General features: G+C 46.9%; 1 protein-coding gene across 5 annotated transcripts in view; it reads left to right on the top strand.

The window, feature by feature from the left end:
• Positions 1 to 13,647, top strand: part of LOC147019153 (ubiquitin carboxyl-terminal hydrolase 2-like) — a 28,318-nt gene extending 14,671 nt beyond the window's left edge. For all 5 annotated transcript variants that reach the window (XR_015062649.1, XR_015062650.1, XR_015062648.1 and 2 more), the window contains one exon: positions 13,433 to 13,647. The gene's annotated coding sequence lies outside the window, so the exon portion shown is untranslated. The remainder of the gene's footprint in view (positions 1 to 13,432) is intronic.
• The last annotated feature ends 2,750 nt before the right edge of the window (positions 13,648 to 16,397 follow it).

Genomic DNA, 16,397 nt, shown 5'->3' with positions numbered 1-16,397 from the left:
GGTTTTCCCACTTACAAAGCACGTCGAGGTCTGTAATTTTTTATCATCGGTACACTTCAACAGTGAAAGACGGAATCGAAAACAAAAATCCTGAAAATCACAATGTATGATTTTTAAATAATTAATTTGCATTTTGTTGCATGAAATAAGTATTTGATCACCGACCAACCAGTAAGAATTCCGGCTCTCACAGACCTGTTAGTTTTGTCTAATAGAAGCCCTCCCATTCTCCACTCATAACCTGTATTAACAGGTGTTAATGACTCTCCACTCGGCCGAGTAAGATGACAGAGTCAGATGAGGATCCTCGAATTACACGTTTTATTTCCGAAGACCACACGCATGCGGAATGTGACTCAGTGACCCTTCAGTCAGGCTCCCCTGAATCACATTGAGAATATGCTTCAAAACCATCACATATATAATCACACAAAAGCAAAACTGGGTGTGGACTAAAAGTGTAAAAGCAAAACTGGGTGTGGACTAAAAGTGTATGCTAAGGGATAAAGAAACAAAGAAATAAAAGAAATAAATGTGGCAGTGGGCCTCTTTCCCCCCTCCCTCGGGCCCTAGGGGAAGTTGAATCGGTCAATTCTCAGATATGCAACCACAGTTTCCAAGCCACCTACACAACTCTCAGATATGCAAGTCTTGCAAACTAATAACTTTCCAAGCTTCCTACACTCCTTCACTAGCACCTGCTGATAACAAAGGCAAAGCTTTGGTGATCACTGAGAATAGGAATGTGTGGGCAGCATACACTGAAGGAACAGTTCCACAGTTCTCTCCAAGGTCGCACTAAGGGCACACCACCACAGAGCAACAGGAAGGGTGATAAGGGCTTAGTTTCCAAGAAACAGGGCTTAGTTTCCAAGAAACAGGAACAGCTGGGCGCTGTCCAAAAACAGTGGGGTGCATGGAACATTGGTAGCCTGAAACATTTAAAGCAACATTTTAAAGCAAGGTTTGAATAATGCACAGTTACAAGCAAGGTTAGAATCCTGACAGCTGATTAACACACAGCTAATGGTCCAAAATATGACCACCTAGCATATCATCATAACAGTTTCCCTCCTTGGTCATATTTTGACCATACCCAGCCACACCTGAGACTCACCAACCGAGTGGACCCCTATTTGGTTCCTGTAGCAGCTACCCCTAGGCCCCCGCGCCTGCCAAACGGGATTTACGAATGCCGTGGATAGCCATCAACATTCTCCAAATGAGAAGTCCCCAACTGCCGGTGGTTCAGGTTAGCTTCTGTTACCATTGTCTTCCCCCTTTTGTCCTACCCACTGCCACATGCCTCCCGTTCAAGCTGCAGTGTATGAATTCAATGCTAAGTCCACACCATATTAACATGTAATACTGTTCTATGTTAGCAGCAGTGGTAATACTATTGTTTAAACAATTATGCATAAGCAAGTAGCAAAAGTAGTACTCAAGGCACGGGTGTAAGCTCGTCCAGCGCAGGAGTCACATCTTGCACTGGAAGGCAAAACGACACGCACTCTTCCTGGGTTAGTTATCTGCTTCAACAAGGAGGAATGGTTGTAAACCTTGGCCTAGGTCCACGTGTATGACGTTCCCCTGAAGGCCCTGGTCGTCCCCCTCCCCCTCACTGGCCAAGTCGTCCTCAACAGAGAGTTCGCTGTTAATTATTATAATGGCCTGGGTGAGGGGTGACGCTGCGCAGCACTTCTTCAAACAAATGGTAATGAGAAGTTTGATTAGAAACACCCCAAAAATTACCACCACAATGATTAAAAGTACTGACCCTATTAGTCGCAACAACCAACCTCCCCAGCCCTGGAAGATCGACTTCCACCATGCATAACCTTCCTCACGTTCCACTCGATTGCTTGTGAGAACTTCCACCACCTTTTTCATTCGGGCCACCGCCCGGTCAGTTATGTCCTTTGGGTCCGGAATCCAGACGCAACATTCTCCTTCAATCATCCCGCATACCCCTCCTTGCTCTGCCAGAAGCATGTCTAAAGCTACTCTGTTCTGCATTACCATAGCGCGCATTGATACCAACATCTCTGTTAATTCTGTATAGTAAGCCATGGTTACATTACCTAAATATTCCAAAACTTGCGAAAGCTCATCTAACCTAATGCTATTAATAGTAGTACCGGCATGTGGCATGAAAAAGCCAAGAGCCTTCTCCCACCAGGTGCCTTTGATCACCCCTAAGCGCTCTGACACACCGGCCCATCCCTCTGGATCCCCTGTCTCTGATGCGCTGCGTCGGTACCGTGGTTGTGCAGGGGTAGGGTAAAAAGTGGTCTTAATCCTGCTGTCCGGAAATACTGAAGCTAAATAACAACTCCCTTCCCACCCTTTCGGTAGGTAGGGGTAAGCCTTGTCCCCGCAGACCAAGTGAATGCCTTTTGGCGGGATCATCCCGTTGTCATGGTGTAAGGCTGCTTTTATTGTGAATGTTACTTGCTCCTCTACCTGGGTGTCCGGGTTAACAGCGATGACTTCCTGGTCAGTTGATTTCGGGAGGGAAGTTGAATCTCACACTCTGACTTCCCCATTCTGTTTGCTCTCTGTCCTGTAAAACAGACCGCTCCCCTGATGTTTTCTACCCATAGGGGAGATGGTACCACCATTACATTAACACTCGGATTCTTCCCTGCATAGACCCGTTGTGTATAACCACGGGCTGAGGTCTTAGCTTCGAGCCCTTCTACTGGTCCGGTTACATGATTGAAGATGGTTAATGGTAATACGAAAAGAGGAAGTCCGGTCACGAGGCCAGATGGTGGTTTAAGGCACACCCAGCACTCACTCCGGTTCTCAATGTTTGCTATCTCTGTGGTTAGGGCTACAAAGGTATTCGGGGGCCTTGTCGGCGGCCCCTGTCTGCGTACATCAAAGTGTATCCAATTACTCCATGCTGTTTGGTTGCTCAATAGAACGCGGCAATAGTATGCCAACTGGGTGTCGTCTGGTACTTGCGGAATTCTAGTTATCAGACTTGCATGCTGGCCCCATTCATATCCTTGTCGGTTGTAGGATCCCTTTTGCCCTCTCTGTTTCTTTACTTGTCGAGCTACTAAGAGAACCCGCCCCGCAATATCGTAGTACCATACAATGGCCGTAAGTTCCTTGTGTCGTTCTACCAGGTCACTAGACCCATCTGCTAGGATGCAGGGTATTTCTATGAGTTGTTGAGGTCGGAGCAACGGTACCTTTATGTCTAATGGGTGTGGAATCATTGACGAAAAAGGTTGGGTACGGTTAACTGAAAAGACTCTTACTGTGTCTAACTCCTTGTTATGGGTTGTCCCAAAATTTGCATATTTGCTTGCTGTCACCTCTCTTGGTACCCCTCTCCTGCTACGCTGTAAAGAAGTTGCTAACTCACTCCCGTTTCCCCTTTCGTGGTCGAGGTGTAGGAGGCGTGTATGGTTCTCGGGGTCTAAGGCTGTCGGTTTGCTGCCTAGTGACAGGCCGCCCTCGCACAGGAGCAGCGCGAGCACCAGGAGTTGCATGTTGTGTCGTCAAAGGTCCTGTCGCTGTTTCCTGTATTACAATGTTGTTGTCGCCTAAACCTGCCTGTTCCACGTTTGGCAGGGTGCCTGGTCCAGGTTCCGGCTCCACGTCTGGCGGGGCGTTTGGTTCTAGCGCTGGTCTTTCAGGATCCCTGTTGTCTACGTTTTCAGGTCCCGGGTCCGGCGGGGCACCTGGCTCTGCTTGCAGTGGGTCTCCCTGTCCTATCTCTCCCTGTCCTGCTGGGCCAGCCCTGTCTTGGTTTGGTGGTGGAGGGGGTCTCTGTAGAGATATCACGTCTTCCCCCTCGTCGTCGTCTTCACTATCCCGGTAAAAGACTGAATCGGACACAGCCGGAACCTCTGCTGGGGTTACCTCCTCCGGTTCCCTAGTTTCAGCGGCTTCCTTGGGTGCTCGTTTACAGTGTGAGTGGTGTATCCATGCACTCTTACCCCTCACTTTGACGGCCGAGAGCGTGGTCAAAAGTACAGTGTAGGGCCCGGTCCACTTGGGTTGCAGGGCGTTTTTCCGCAGGAACTCTTTCACCCAAACTCGTTCAGCGGGTTGGAAATAATGTAACGGGTCTCCAGCAGGTATCGGCAATGCTTCCTGTACCTGTGAGTGAAAAGCCCTAATGGTAGCAGTGAGTGTTCTGCAATAGTTCATCATTCCGTCAGTCATACATGCCAAATCCCAATCTCCCATATCTGGCGGAGCCGAGACCGGTAACTGTATAGGACGTCCTGTTATTATTTCGTGGGGCGAGAGCCCCCTTGTGGCATTATTTGTTGCCCGCATTTTCATGAGCGCTATCGGCAGCACGTCTGGCCAGGGCATTGACTGGTCCTCGCAGAGTTTGGAAAGCGTCTGCTTTAGGGTTTGGTTCTCTCTTTCTACTGCCCCTGCTGACTGGGGGTGGTACGGACAATGCAGTTTCTGGTTGATACCCAAGCCTTCGGCTACTTTTCCCATTACTTTTGCCGTAAAAGACCCTCCTTGGTCCGAGGATAGTCGTGTTGGAATCCCAAATCGCGGAATTACTTCCTGTAAAAGTAGTTTGGCCACTGTATCAGCTTCCTGATTGGTCGTGGCAAAGGCCTCTACCCACTTAGAAAACATATCCACAATTACCAGCACATATTGGTGATGTTTGTATGCCGGCATTTTTATAAAATCCATCTGAAGGTGTTGAAACGGTCCGGACGGGGGTGGGTGTGCTCCCCGTTTCTTGGCGGCATACTTCCTGTTATGTCTACCACAGGTCGCACAATTGCTAACCACCTCTGTTGCTGCTGTTGTTACACCTGGGGCATTCCAGGTTTGACGAATAATTTCCGCCACCCCTTTTATTCCCATATGGCCCTGCGCATGTGCAGTGAGGGCGAGCCATGGTAGCAATATCCGGGGTACAAATGGTCTATTTCGCTCATCCACCCATACTCCATGTATGTTTTGCTTTGCACCCTCCTTCACCCTCCATGATTCCTGTTCTTCCATAGTTGCGGAGACCTGCAGGTCCTTCAGCTGTTCTTGCGTTTGTGGACCGTCTACCATTTGCTCCACGTAAAGTTCGGTCGTTGGTTGTGGGTTCGCCTCCTCCTCATCGAGCACTGCTTTTGCCGCTAAATCTGCTCTTTCATTGCCTTTTGACACTTCATCTGTCCCTCCTGTGTGAGCTTTGCATTTAATCACTGCAATCTGTTGCGGCTCTTGTGCTGCTCGTATCAGTCGTTTGATCAGGTCCCCGTGTCGGATAACCTTCCCTGAGGACGTCTTAAAGCCCCGCAAGGCCCAAATGGCAGCGGAGTCATGTAAGATGCCCCAGGCATACCTCGAATCTGTGTATATGTTCAATGTCTTACCCGCACCCAGCTCACACCCGCATATCAATGCTTCCAGCTCAGCTTGTTGGGCTGAAAATCCCTTTGGTAACAATTGTTTCCTCAAGGTGGCGCTTGCGGTGCATACTGCAAAGCTAGCGATGGTTTTTCCCCATCGGTTCTTCCTCGCCGCTCCATCCACGAACAGTTCCAATTCTGCATTCTCGATCGGGGCTTCCTGTAGGTCACGCCTAGCCTTTGTCTCTTCCACCAGCATTCGTTCACACACATGTGCCTCTCCCTCATCGCCCGCTGGCATTAAGGAGGCTGGGTTCAGTGGCGAACATCTTTCGATCGTTATATTAGTTGCCTGCAACAGCACCAAATCATGTTGAACTGCTCGTGCCGCTGATATATGTTGTGTCTTATTTTGCCGTATCAGCGCCGCCACATCATGCGGTACCTTCACGGTCAGCGGAGAACCCAAAACCAGCGTCGCTGTTGCGGTTACTGCGTATTGCGTTGCTGCTACTGCCCGTAAGCACCCAGGATAGGCGGCGGCGACCGGGTCCAAATGACTACTGTAGTACGCAATCGGCCTATTCTTTCCTCCGTGTTCTTGCGTCAGCACCGCTTGGGCGAACCCTCCTCTTTCATGGACGAATAAGGTGAAGGGAAGATCATAGTTCGGTAGCCCCAATGCTGGTGCTCTTGACAAGGCCTGCTTCAATGTTTCAAAGTCTTTGTTCGCACCATTCGTCCAGGAGATCTTATCCCCCTCTGCCTCCTTCACCATGTCGTACAGTGATCGCGCTCTAACTGCATAATCAGGGATCCACTGCCGGCAGTACCCCGTCATCCCGAGGAACCACCGCAATTGTCGCAATGTAGTGGGTTTTGGGTGCTCTAGGATTGTCTCCACCCGTTCAGCTCCGAGGCTCCTCTGCCCCTGTTCCAGTATATGTCCCAAATACGTCACCCTTGGCTGCGAAAACTGTAATTTGTCTTTGCTGACTTTGTGGCCCTTTCGGGCGAGAGCTGTTAACAGCGCTACAGTGTCCGTTTCACATTTCGTTTGATTGTCCGAGCATACCAACAGGTCGTCCACATATTGTATCATGACTGATCCTTCCGGGAGCTCTATGTCCTCCAGGTCCTCCTTCAGAGCCTGCGAGAAGAGCGTTGGACTATCGCAGAACCCCTGCGGAAGTACAGTCCAGGTGTATTGTTGTCCGTCGTAGCTGAAGGCAAACAAGTGTTGCGACTCTTTGGCTAGCGGTATGCTAAAGAACGCTGAGCACAAGTCTACCACGGAAAAATGCGTCGCAGTGGACGGCACCCCTGACAGTATCGTAACCGGGTGTGGCACCACGGGAAAGGACGCTTTCACACACTTATTCACTGCTCGCAGATCTTGTACGAACCTCCATTTGTTTCCTCCGGGCTTCTCCACCGGCAGGATTGGTGTGTTACACTGGCTCTTAGTTGGTATTATCACCCCTTGGTCGCGTAATGATGCTATCACCGGAGCGATCCCTTCTATTGCTTCTTTGCGCAACGGGTATTGAGCCACTCGAGGCAGGGGTACCCCCTCCTTTATCTGGATAGACACGGGCGTTGCGGCTAGCACTCTGCCCACGTCATTCGGATGTCGTGTCCATAATTCAACAGGTACTTCCTGTAGTCTTTCTTCCGTTCTCGTTTCTCTGTTGGCCTGGCGGCGTGGCCTTTCGCTGTTCATCTCATGCCTTTCTAACATACATGACAAAATCTGATCAGGTAAGCATACCTTTCATCCATCCCCCCGTCGACTGGCCTGTAAAGTGCTCTGGGTTTCACTATCCCTCCCTGGTGGTTCCGAGGCACATCTCAACCTGGTCAACATTCTTCCCAGTTCTTCGGCACTATGACCTTTACCGACCGCCATTGAGACGTGCGGGGTAAGTCCTTCTCTGTGCTTCATTAGCTCACGTTCCTTGTTAGTTAGCTCCACCTCCATTGCCGCTCCCTCTTTTCCGATCCACAAAGTGGTTGTCATTAAAGTGCGTGTGGTAGCGTACTCTTCATGTACTCTGTCCGAGTAATCAAAATCCTGCCCTGTTTCGTCATAATAGACCGTACAGTGTAAAGGCAGTTCCACTTCTTTCAATTCAATGTCGTTGCCACGCAACCATTCCTCTACGTCCCACAATCTTTTCGCACTTTCCCAATCCCTAGTCAGTTTATCTCTCCCCTCTTGTGACACAACCCGCAACCAATAGACTACCGGTCCGAGTTCGGTCATCATGAGGGTCATTACTTCCTCTTGCAATGCCAGCGGAGCATCTATGAAAACTCCGTCTTGCTTGCATGTTATGGTACATCCCATTCTGCACAACAAATCTCTTCCTAACAAATTCATCGGGGTGTGTTTGGCTACCAAAAATGCATGTTCTCCCCGCAGGGGACCTACTTCAATTCGTAATTTGTCCGAAATCGGGATATCCTCTCTCCGTCCCGAAACCCCCACCACACTCACTGACTCGCCTGAGAGTGGCAGGTTCTTTATCTCTCCTTGTTTTAGTGTTGACCGGGTGGCCCCTGTATCTACCAGGAATGTTACTTGTCTCCCCTCTACGTTTAAGGTCGTGGTCAATTCCCTTACATTCCGCGTTTCCCTTTGCGGAGCCACCACGGTGTCCTCATGTCAATAGTTTCTTCCTGCTGTCTCCCTTCTCCTCTCATATTCTCTAGGGGGCGCCGTTGGTCTCTCTTGCTGTTGTGGTGGCCGCGAGCCCCAGCCTCGTTGTTTAGGCGGTGCCGGGCAGTCCCGAAACCAGTGCCCGGATTGACCGCAGTTAAAGCATTCTCCCTGTTTTTGCGGCTCCTTCTCTCGGTTCCAAGGTCTCCGCTGGTCCCGTTCGGCTTCATACCGGGGTTCCCAATCTGGATTTTCCCAGCGAGGCCTGCTTTCCCTCTCTTCGTATTTACGGCTTTTCAATTCAAGATTTCTTGCAACTAGAGCTTTGGTATCTTTCTTTCCCCTCCGTTCCTCTTCTCTTAGAGTCTGCCAAGCCTGTCTTGCCCTTTCAAACACGGCATCGACGTCAGCCGTTTTCCACCCTGGCATGTCCGCTTTCACCTCTCGCCTTACTTCGTCACACAGTCCATCTACGAACATAGTGTTTAGGAAATGGAGGGGCGTCTGTGCGATGTTAATAAATCCTGAGTGCAGTTCGATCTGCTCATACAGTCGTGCCTTGTACTCCCCAGGTGATTCCTTGGGATTCTGTGTGACATCCTGTATTGCCTGCCAATCCATTACCCTTGGGGCCATCTCCGCCGCAAGTTCTTCCATCAGGGTTTGTACTCTTCCCCTGTACAGTGCCTGTGCCTCCCGGTCGGCTCCCTCCGGGTAATGTTGGTTTAAGGTGGTATCTGTTTCTCCTTCCATTTTTACACTCCAGGCTGCCGCACGCCGGCTCCAAACCGCACTGGGCAGGACAGCAGTGCAGATAAACCCTATGTCTGTCCTGGTTGCCCCCTGCATTTTTATCTGGTCGTGTAATATCTGAATGGCCCTTCTTGGGTTTTTCTTTATACATTCTTCCATGCTAGCTTTTACTCCCCTAATGTCTTGTGGGGTCCATGATCTCCAAACCCAATCTCCCCCTGCTGCTTGTATCATGGGGAACTGGTGAATGTCGATCCCTCCTTTTACTCTGTCCCCTTCTAAGACAGGGTAAATTCCTTTTGTTGTCCCAAGTCGGGTTGTCGTCTTTCGGTTCACGTCGTCGTTGATTTCTGCTATCTGTGCTAACGCCTGCTTCAACTTCTCCTGTCTCTCCTCACTCTGTATCTTGACCTCCGTCAGCTGCGCTAACACTTGGTCTAGTTCTCTCTGTTTGTCCTCTCCCTGTGTCTTAACTTCCGTTAGCTGGTCTAGCGCCTGTTTTAGTCTCCCTTGTCGTTCTTCGTCCTGTATTTTCCGTTGGTTCACAGTCCCTTCTAGTCCGAGTCGCCTATGCTCTGTCTCGACTTGCGACTCCATTAGCCACGCGGCCAATGCTTTCCAGTGTGGTCCACTTTGTTTCGGGCCTCCTGCTTTGCCCTCTATCAGCGCATTACTCACTGTGTTTAATATCTTTGGATCTAAGGATCCAGTCAGCGGAAAGGGATCTTTTCTTCCCGCGGTCCACTTCACCCAATCCTGTATTCCCTTTACGTTATCGATTCCATATTTGTCACTGATGACTTTCAATGTTGTTCCTTTTGGTATCTTCTCGTTCTTTGAAGATTTATTCCCCATTCTTTTGTTCTTATCTTATCAACCGCCTAATAGCTATAAATCGTTTCTCCTTTTACACCGGGACTGAGGTCCCTTTCAATCAGCCGCCTAATAGCTGTAAATCGTTTCTCCTTTTACACCGGGACTGAGGTCCCTTTCGACCCGCCGCCTAATAGCCTCAAACCCAATGAAGGCCTCTAACCTTCCCTCTCTTGGTACAGGATTCCAACCTGTTTCCTCCTTATTTCACACGGATACCTTTATCCTCGACCCTTACCGGCTCTACAAACACTGCCTGACAGCCCTTCCCCTTTGTGCTCTTCAGACAAACCGCATTCGAATCACCTCATATGTGTTTACCGTTACAGTTCTTGATTCGAGCAGATCCTGGAGCTGCGTCCGGCAGGGCGCAACCCACCAAGTGTACAGCGCTCGCCTAACTGGGGCTCCCTATTTTAGGTGCCCTACGTGCGATCGCCACGTACCTTTTAGCTGATCCCTTGCGATCGCTGTACACCAAGTGGAGTCCCACCGTCCACACCGCCAGCATCAGTCGAATCCCATCCTCGTCGCCAATTGTTATGACTCTCCACTCGGCCGAGTAAGATGACAGAGTCAGATGAGGATCCTCGAATTACACGTTTTATTTCCGAAGACCACACGCATGCGGAATGTGACTCAGTGACCCTTCAGTCAGGCTCCCCTGAATCACATTGAGAATATGCTTCAAAACCATCACATATATAATCACACAAAAGCAAAACTGGGTGTGGACTAAAAGTGTAAAAGCAAAACTGGGTGTGGACTAAAAGTGTATGCTAAGGGATAAAGAAACAAAGAAATAAAAGAAATAAATGTGGCAGTGGGCCTCTTTCCCCCCTCCCTCGGGCCCTAGGGGAAGTTGAATCGGTCAATTCTCAGATATGCAACCACAGTTTCCAAGCCACCTACACAACTCTCAGATATGCAAGTCTTGCAAACTAATAACTTTCCAAGCTTCCTACACTCCTTCACTAGCACCTGCTGATAACAAAGGCAAAGCTTTGGTGATCACTGAGAATAGGAATGTGTGGGCAGCATACACTGAAGGAACAGTTCCACAGTTCTCTCCAAGGTCGCACTAAGGGCACACCACCACAGAGCAACAGGAAGGGTGATAAGGGCTTAGTTTCCAAGAAACAGGGCTTAGTTTCCAAGAAACAGGAACAGCTGGGCGCTGTCCAAAAACAGTGGGGTGCATGGAACATTGGTAGCCTGAAACATTTAAAGCAACATTTTAAAGCAAGGTTTGAATAATGCACAGTTACAAGCAAGGTTAGAATCCTGACAGCTGATTAACACACAGCTAATGGTCCAAAATATGACCACCTAGCATATCATCATAACAACAGGAACCTGTTTGAACTCGTTATCTGCATAAAAGACAGCTGTCGACACTCAATCAATCAGACTCCAACCTCTCCACAATGGGCAAGACCAGAGAGCTGCCTCAGGACATCACGGACAAAACTATAGACTTGCACAAGGCTGGGATGGGCTTCAGGACAATAGGCAAGCAGCTTGGTGAGAAGGCAACAACTGTTGGCGTAATTATTAGAAAATGGAAGAAGTTCAAGATAACAGTCAATCTCCCTCGGTCTGGGGCTCCATGCAAGATCTCACCTCGTGGATCTTCAATGATCATGAGAAAGGTGAGGGATCAGCCCAGAACTACACGGCAGGACCTGGTCAATGACCTGAAGAGAGCTGGGACCACAATATCAAAGAAAACCATCAGTAACACACTACGCCGTCATGGATTAAAATCCTGCAGCGCACGCAAGGTCCCTCTGCTCAAGCCAGCGCATGTCCAGGCCCGTCTGAAGTTTGCCAATGACCATCTGGATGATCCAGCGGAGGAATGGGAGAAGGTTATGTGGTCTGATGAGACCAAAATAGAGCTTTTGGTTTAAACTCCACTCGCCGTGTTTGGAGGAAGAAGAAGGATGAGTACAACCCCAAGAACACCATCCCAACCGTGAAGCATGGAGGTGGAAACATCATTCTTTGGGGATGCTTTTCTGCAAAGGGGACAGGACGACTGCATCGTATTGATGGGAGGATGGATGGGGCCATGTATCGCGAGATCTTGGCAAACAACCTCCTTCCCTCAACAAGAGCATTGAAGATGGGACGTGGCTGGGTCTTCCAGCATGACAACGACCCGAAACACACAGCCAGGGAAACTAAGGAGTGGCTCCGTAAGAAGCATCTCAAGGTCCTGGAGTGGCCTAGCCAGTCTCCAGACCTGAACCCAATGGAAATCTTTGGAGGGAGCTGAAAGTCTGTGTTGCCCAGCGACAGCCCCAAAACCTGAAGGATCTGGAGAAGATCTGTCTGGAGTGGGCCAAAATCCCTGCTGCAGTCTTTGCAAACCTGGTTAAGAACTACAGGAAATGTCTGATCTCTGTAATTGCAAACAAAGGTTTCTGTACCAAATATTAAGTTCTGTTTTTCTGATGTATCAAATTCTTATTTCATGCAATAAAATGCAAATTAATTATTTAAAAATCGTACAATGTGATTTTCAGGATTTTTGTTTTCGATTCCGTCTTTCACTGTTGAAGTGTACCGATGATAAAAATTACAGACCTCTACGTGCTTTGTAAGTGGGAAAACCTGCAAAATCAGCAGTGTATCAAATACTTGTTCTCCCCACTGTATATGTTTATTTATATATCTGTATATGTATATGTATAGCCTGGTGTTGGCGCAGTGGTTAGGGCAGCGGCTTGGGATCCAAAAGGTCCTGAGTTCAAGCCCCGTTTGGCCACTGAATTCATACACCAGGGGGTTGACTCAGCCTGTCATCCTTCCGAGGTTGGCGAAATGAGTACCAGTATACTGGGCCGGTGTATACCCCGGTTCAAATAGGTGTACCATATCCATGCGTCGTAAGAGGCGACCAGGGTTGCGTCAGGAAGGGCATCCGGCGTAAAACATGTGCCAAATCACTATGCGGATCATACGGATGATCCGCTGTGGCGACCCCTAACGGGAGCAGCCAAAAGAAGAAGAAGAAGATGTATATGTACATGTTTATGTATATATATATATATATATATATATATATATATATATATATATATATATATATATATATATATATATATATATATATATATATATATTTCTTCTTCTTCTTCTTTCGGCTGCTCCCGTTAATCGCCACAGCGGATCATCCATTATGATCCGCATCGTGATTTGGCACATATATATATATATATATATATATATATATATATATATATATAATATATATATATATATATATATATATATATATATATATATATATATATATATATATATATATTTTACACGTTTTTGCTTCCTTTTGCGTCATCCGGGTTATTTTTATTTTCAGGAGCGATCAAGGTAGCGGTCTGTTGATTATAATTTTCCATCCAAGGAAACTGAAAATTAACTTTTTCACCTTCACCTAATGGATCCCGACTATGACCGCCCTCCATTGGGAGACGAGCATCTGTCCCATGTCGGACTATTCATTGTCAGTTCTTGCAAGAAGGGAATCAAGATGTCATGAATAGGTATTTTTGGGTTGCCTCTTGCCCTCTGGAGTTTATGGTGGGAATTTGGACTTTGGTCGCACCTGCTCTTATGTCTCGCCTGCAAAGCACTGATCTGCCAGTTTATCGTCAGGCTGAGAGTCACACCCAAACAAAACAGCTTGAAAGGAAGTGCTCTATCTGTGCATCATCACGTCAGACATATTGTCATTATCCTGTTCTGATAAAATGGTTCTCATAAGTAACTGATCTTTGTTGCTTTGTTCTCTCAGCCCCGAGTTTTACACCAGACCTGCAAGAAAATCAGTGGAAGGACCGGATGGAGGGAGAAGTGTTGTTTCAGAAAAGTGAATTCCAGTGGTGGCAGTGGTTGAGGACATTGTTTGATGGATGATGTCACTGCGCTCTGTTTAATTTTTGTCAACCTGTTATTGCACAATCCTGAACATCTGTTATTTGAAAAATAAATCATCATAATTATCTTCCATATCGTGTTTCTTTAATATGTGAGATTTTACTCTTTGCCCCATGATGTCCAGGATCTCTTCTTGATGAGATGTTGATGCAGTGGGGTTCTCAAAACTGGGCTTCAGGTGAGAGTGTTTGGAATGAAAGTGTTAAGTTTCCACATGTGTTCTGAACACAGGGTTTCTGAGGAGAATCAAACAAAAGGGTAAAAGAGAAGACTGAAAACTACACTTTCAAAAATAAATCTCAAAGTTCGATGATGATGAGCAGAAGCAAGAAGGAATTTTCGCTTCTAGTTGAAGTTGCTCACAGATGTATGGCTGTTCAGTGTTCACATAAGATGATCATATCAGCAATCAAAGTCGGGACTCAACCCCCAGCGGCTCATTCATCACAAGGATACACAAGATGAGAGACAAACATCCTCTGTCACTTAAGATGCTTTGGAACCCAAATATCCATGAGACCCTTTCAAATGCTCAGACCTTTCAAGGCCTTTGAGATACTTTTGATCCCCAATACACTCAAGTCCCCTCGTCACTTAAAACTCGAGACCCCACTTGACCCTACACAGCCGGAAGACCCTCTGGAATCCGAAGACCCTTTGGACCACATATAACCCATAGACCCCCGAAGACCTGAAATATACCCCGTTAGACCCATTAGAACCCATAATGCCCTGCAAACTCCAATTCACCCTTTAGGCCTGGAGACCTTCACACCTTTCAGACCTTGAAGGAGCCTTGATACTACTTTTGACAATTCTGACTCTTTCGACCTTAATTTACACCCTTGAGATACCTTCGACCTTTTTCAGATCTTTGGACCTTTTCAGACCTTTCGACGTATTTACACCAAGAAAAAGAGCAATCAGAGATTACAGACCCTCATCAGGACTTGTTTTGTGTGGTGTTTTTGTGCTGCTGTGTTACATAATTAATTCCACCGAACTCGCAGAGACAGTGATGACCGGTTATCAAGACACCCATCCCGCTTTGATCGGACACTTGACCCTGACCCATGACGTTTATGATCTTTCAATTGAATTCAGAATGGGATTAAAATAAATTCAATTCAAATCAAATGGAATCAAAACCAAAGCTTGGGGAACATTTGTGTGAGATTTCCCCTTCATCTGTCCAGCTGTTCTGGAGAAGATTTTTTTTGGTTTTTGGGTAAATACAAGATGGCTGCTAAACCATGTGACCTTTGACATCATATGGGTGAACCTTTTGTTCATCATGGTGTTGTGGAACTCTTAATATTCAAGTTAATCTTATTACTCAATGCAGCTCTTGGTATGGTTCACCATGTCATGCCGTGGGAATTGCGTGCCAAAAGCGATTTTATTGTTTAAATGCCATCTATAGGGTGTTAATAAACAGAAAAACTTGGGTGGCAATTTTACTTTTTGTGGGGGCTTTAACGGGGGTACCGTCATTTCGCAGTTTATCGCCCAAAATGAAAGTGCAAGTCTTGTTATAACTATTTTTATCTTTTAAAATATTAAAAGGAAAATTATGAAAAAAATCAGGTGTCTTCCTCATATCATCATTCATTTGTAAACCAAATATTTAGTTGATATCCTGAATAATTATTGATGTATTAACAAATATATTATTTGTACATGCAGAGTATGTGAACCATGATATCCGCCTTCTCTGAACCAGGTTAAGATTTTGTCCATTTCAGCACCTTTGATTGTCTCCTACTATAAAACAATTCTCACTTAATATATGTACAATAAATGAATGCTAGGCCGAATCGATAAAAGCAACGGAGCAATATTTTATGAAGTATGTTATTCCCAGATAAGTATCCAATGCAGAAATAAGTCATCCGTGACTAGAAGATTTTAACAACCTCAGCACCAGTTCGTGTCAGGAATTGCCTTTCCTTTGCTACATTATTTCGGCATATACTGTGATATTTACACGATATGATTGTGTATGTTTATTTATATATATATATATATATATATATATATATATATTCATATATACACATCTGAAAAAATCTGATAAGAAGGGGAATGTTAGTCAGTAGGAGTAAGACGGAGTACATGTGCGTAAATGAGAGGGAGGGTGGTGGTATGGTGCAGTTGCAAGGAGTTGAGGTGGGGAAGGTGGATTGGTTTAAATACTTGGGATCAACTGTCCAAAGTAACGGAGAGTGTGGGAGAGAAGTGAAAAAGAGAGTGCAGGCAGGATGGAGTGGGTGGAGAAGAGTTGCAGGAGTGATTTGTGACAGAAGGGTAGCTGCAAGAGTGAAGGGGAAAGTATACAAGACGGTAGTGAGACCAGCTATGTTGTATGGTTTGGAGGCGGTGGCGCTAACAAAAAGACAGGAAGCAGAACTGGAGGTGGCAGAGTTAAAGATGCTGCGATTCTCGTTGGGAGTGACGAGGATGGATAGGATAAGAAATGAGTGTATTAGAGGGACAGCGCAGGTTGGACGGTTTGGAGACAAAGTGAGAGAGGCGAGATTGAGATGGTTTGGACATGTGCACAGGAGGGAAACGGAGTATATCGGGAGAAGGATGTTGAAGATGGAGCCGCCAGGCAGGAGGAGAAGAGGAAGGCCAAAGAAGAGGTTCATGGATGCGGTGAGGGCGGACATGCGGGTGGTTGGAGTGTCAATGGAAGATGTGGAGGATAGAGCAAAATGGAGACAGTTGGTCCGCTGTGGCGACCCCTAGCGGGAGCAAGCCGAAAGAGGAAGAAGAAGACACATCTGAAAAAAAACGACAAATGTATTCTATGATAAAAC

The sequence above is a fragment of the Eptatretus burgeri genome, chromosome 10 (assembly GCF_056783735.1).
Source record: "Eptatretus burgeri isolate ZD-2024b chromosome 10, Ebu_testis_v1, whole genome shotgun sequence".
Classification (NCBI taxonomy): Eukaryota; Metazoa; Chordata; class Myxini; order Myxiniformes; family Myxinidae; genus Eptatretus; species Eptatretus burgeri.
Note: the sequence above shows the minus strand (reverse complement) of the source record. Positions and strands in the feature narration are given on the sequence as shown.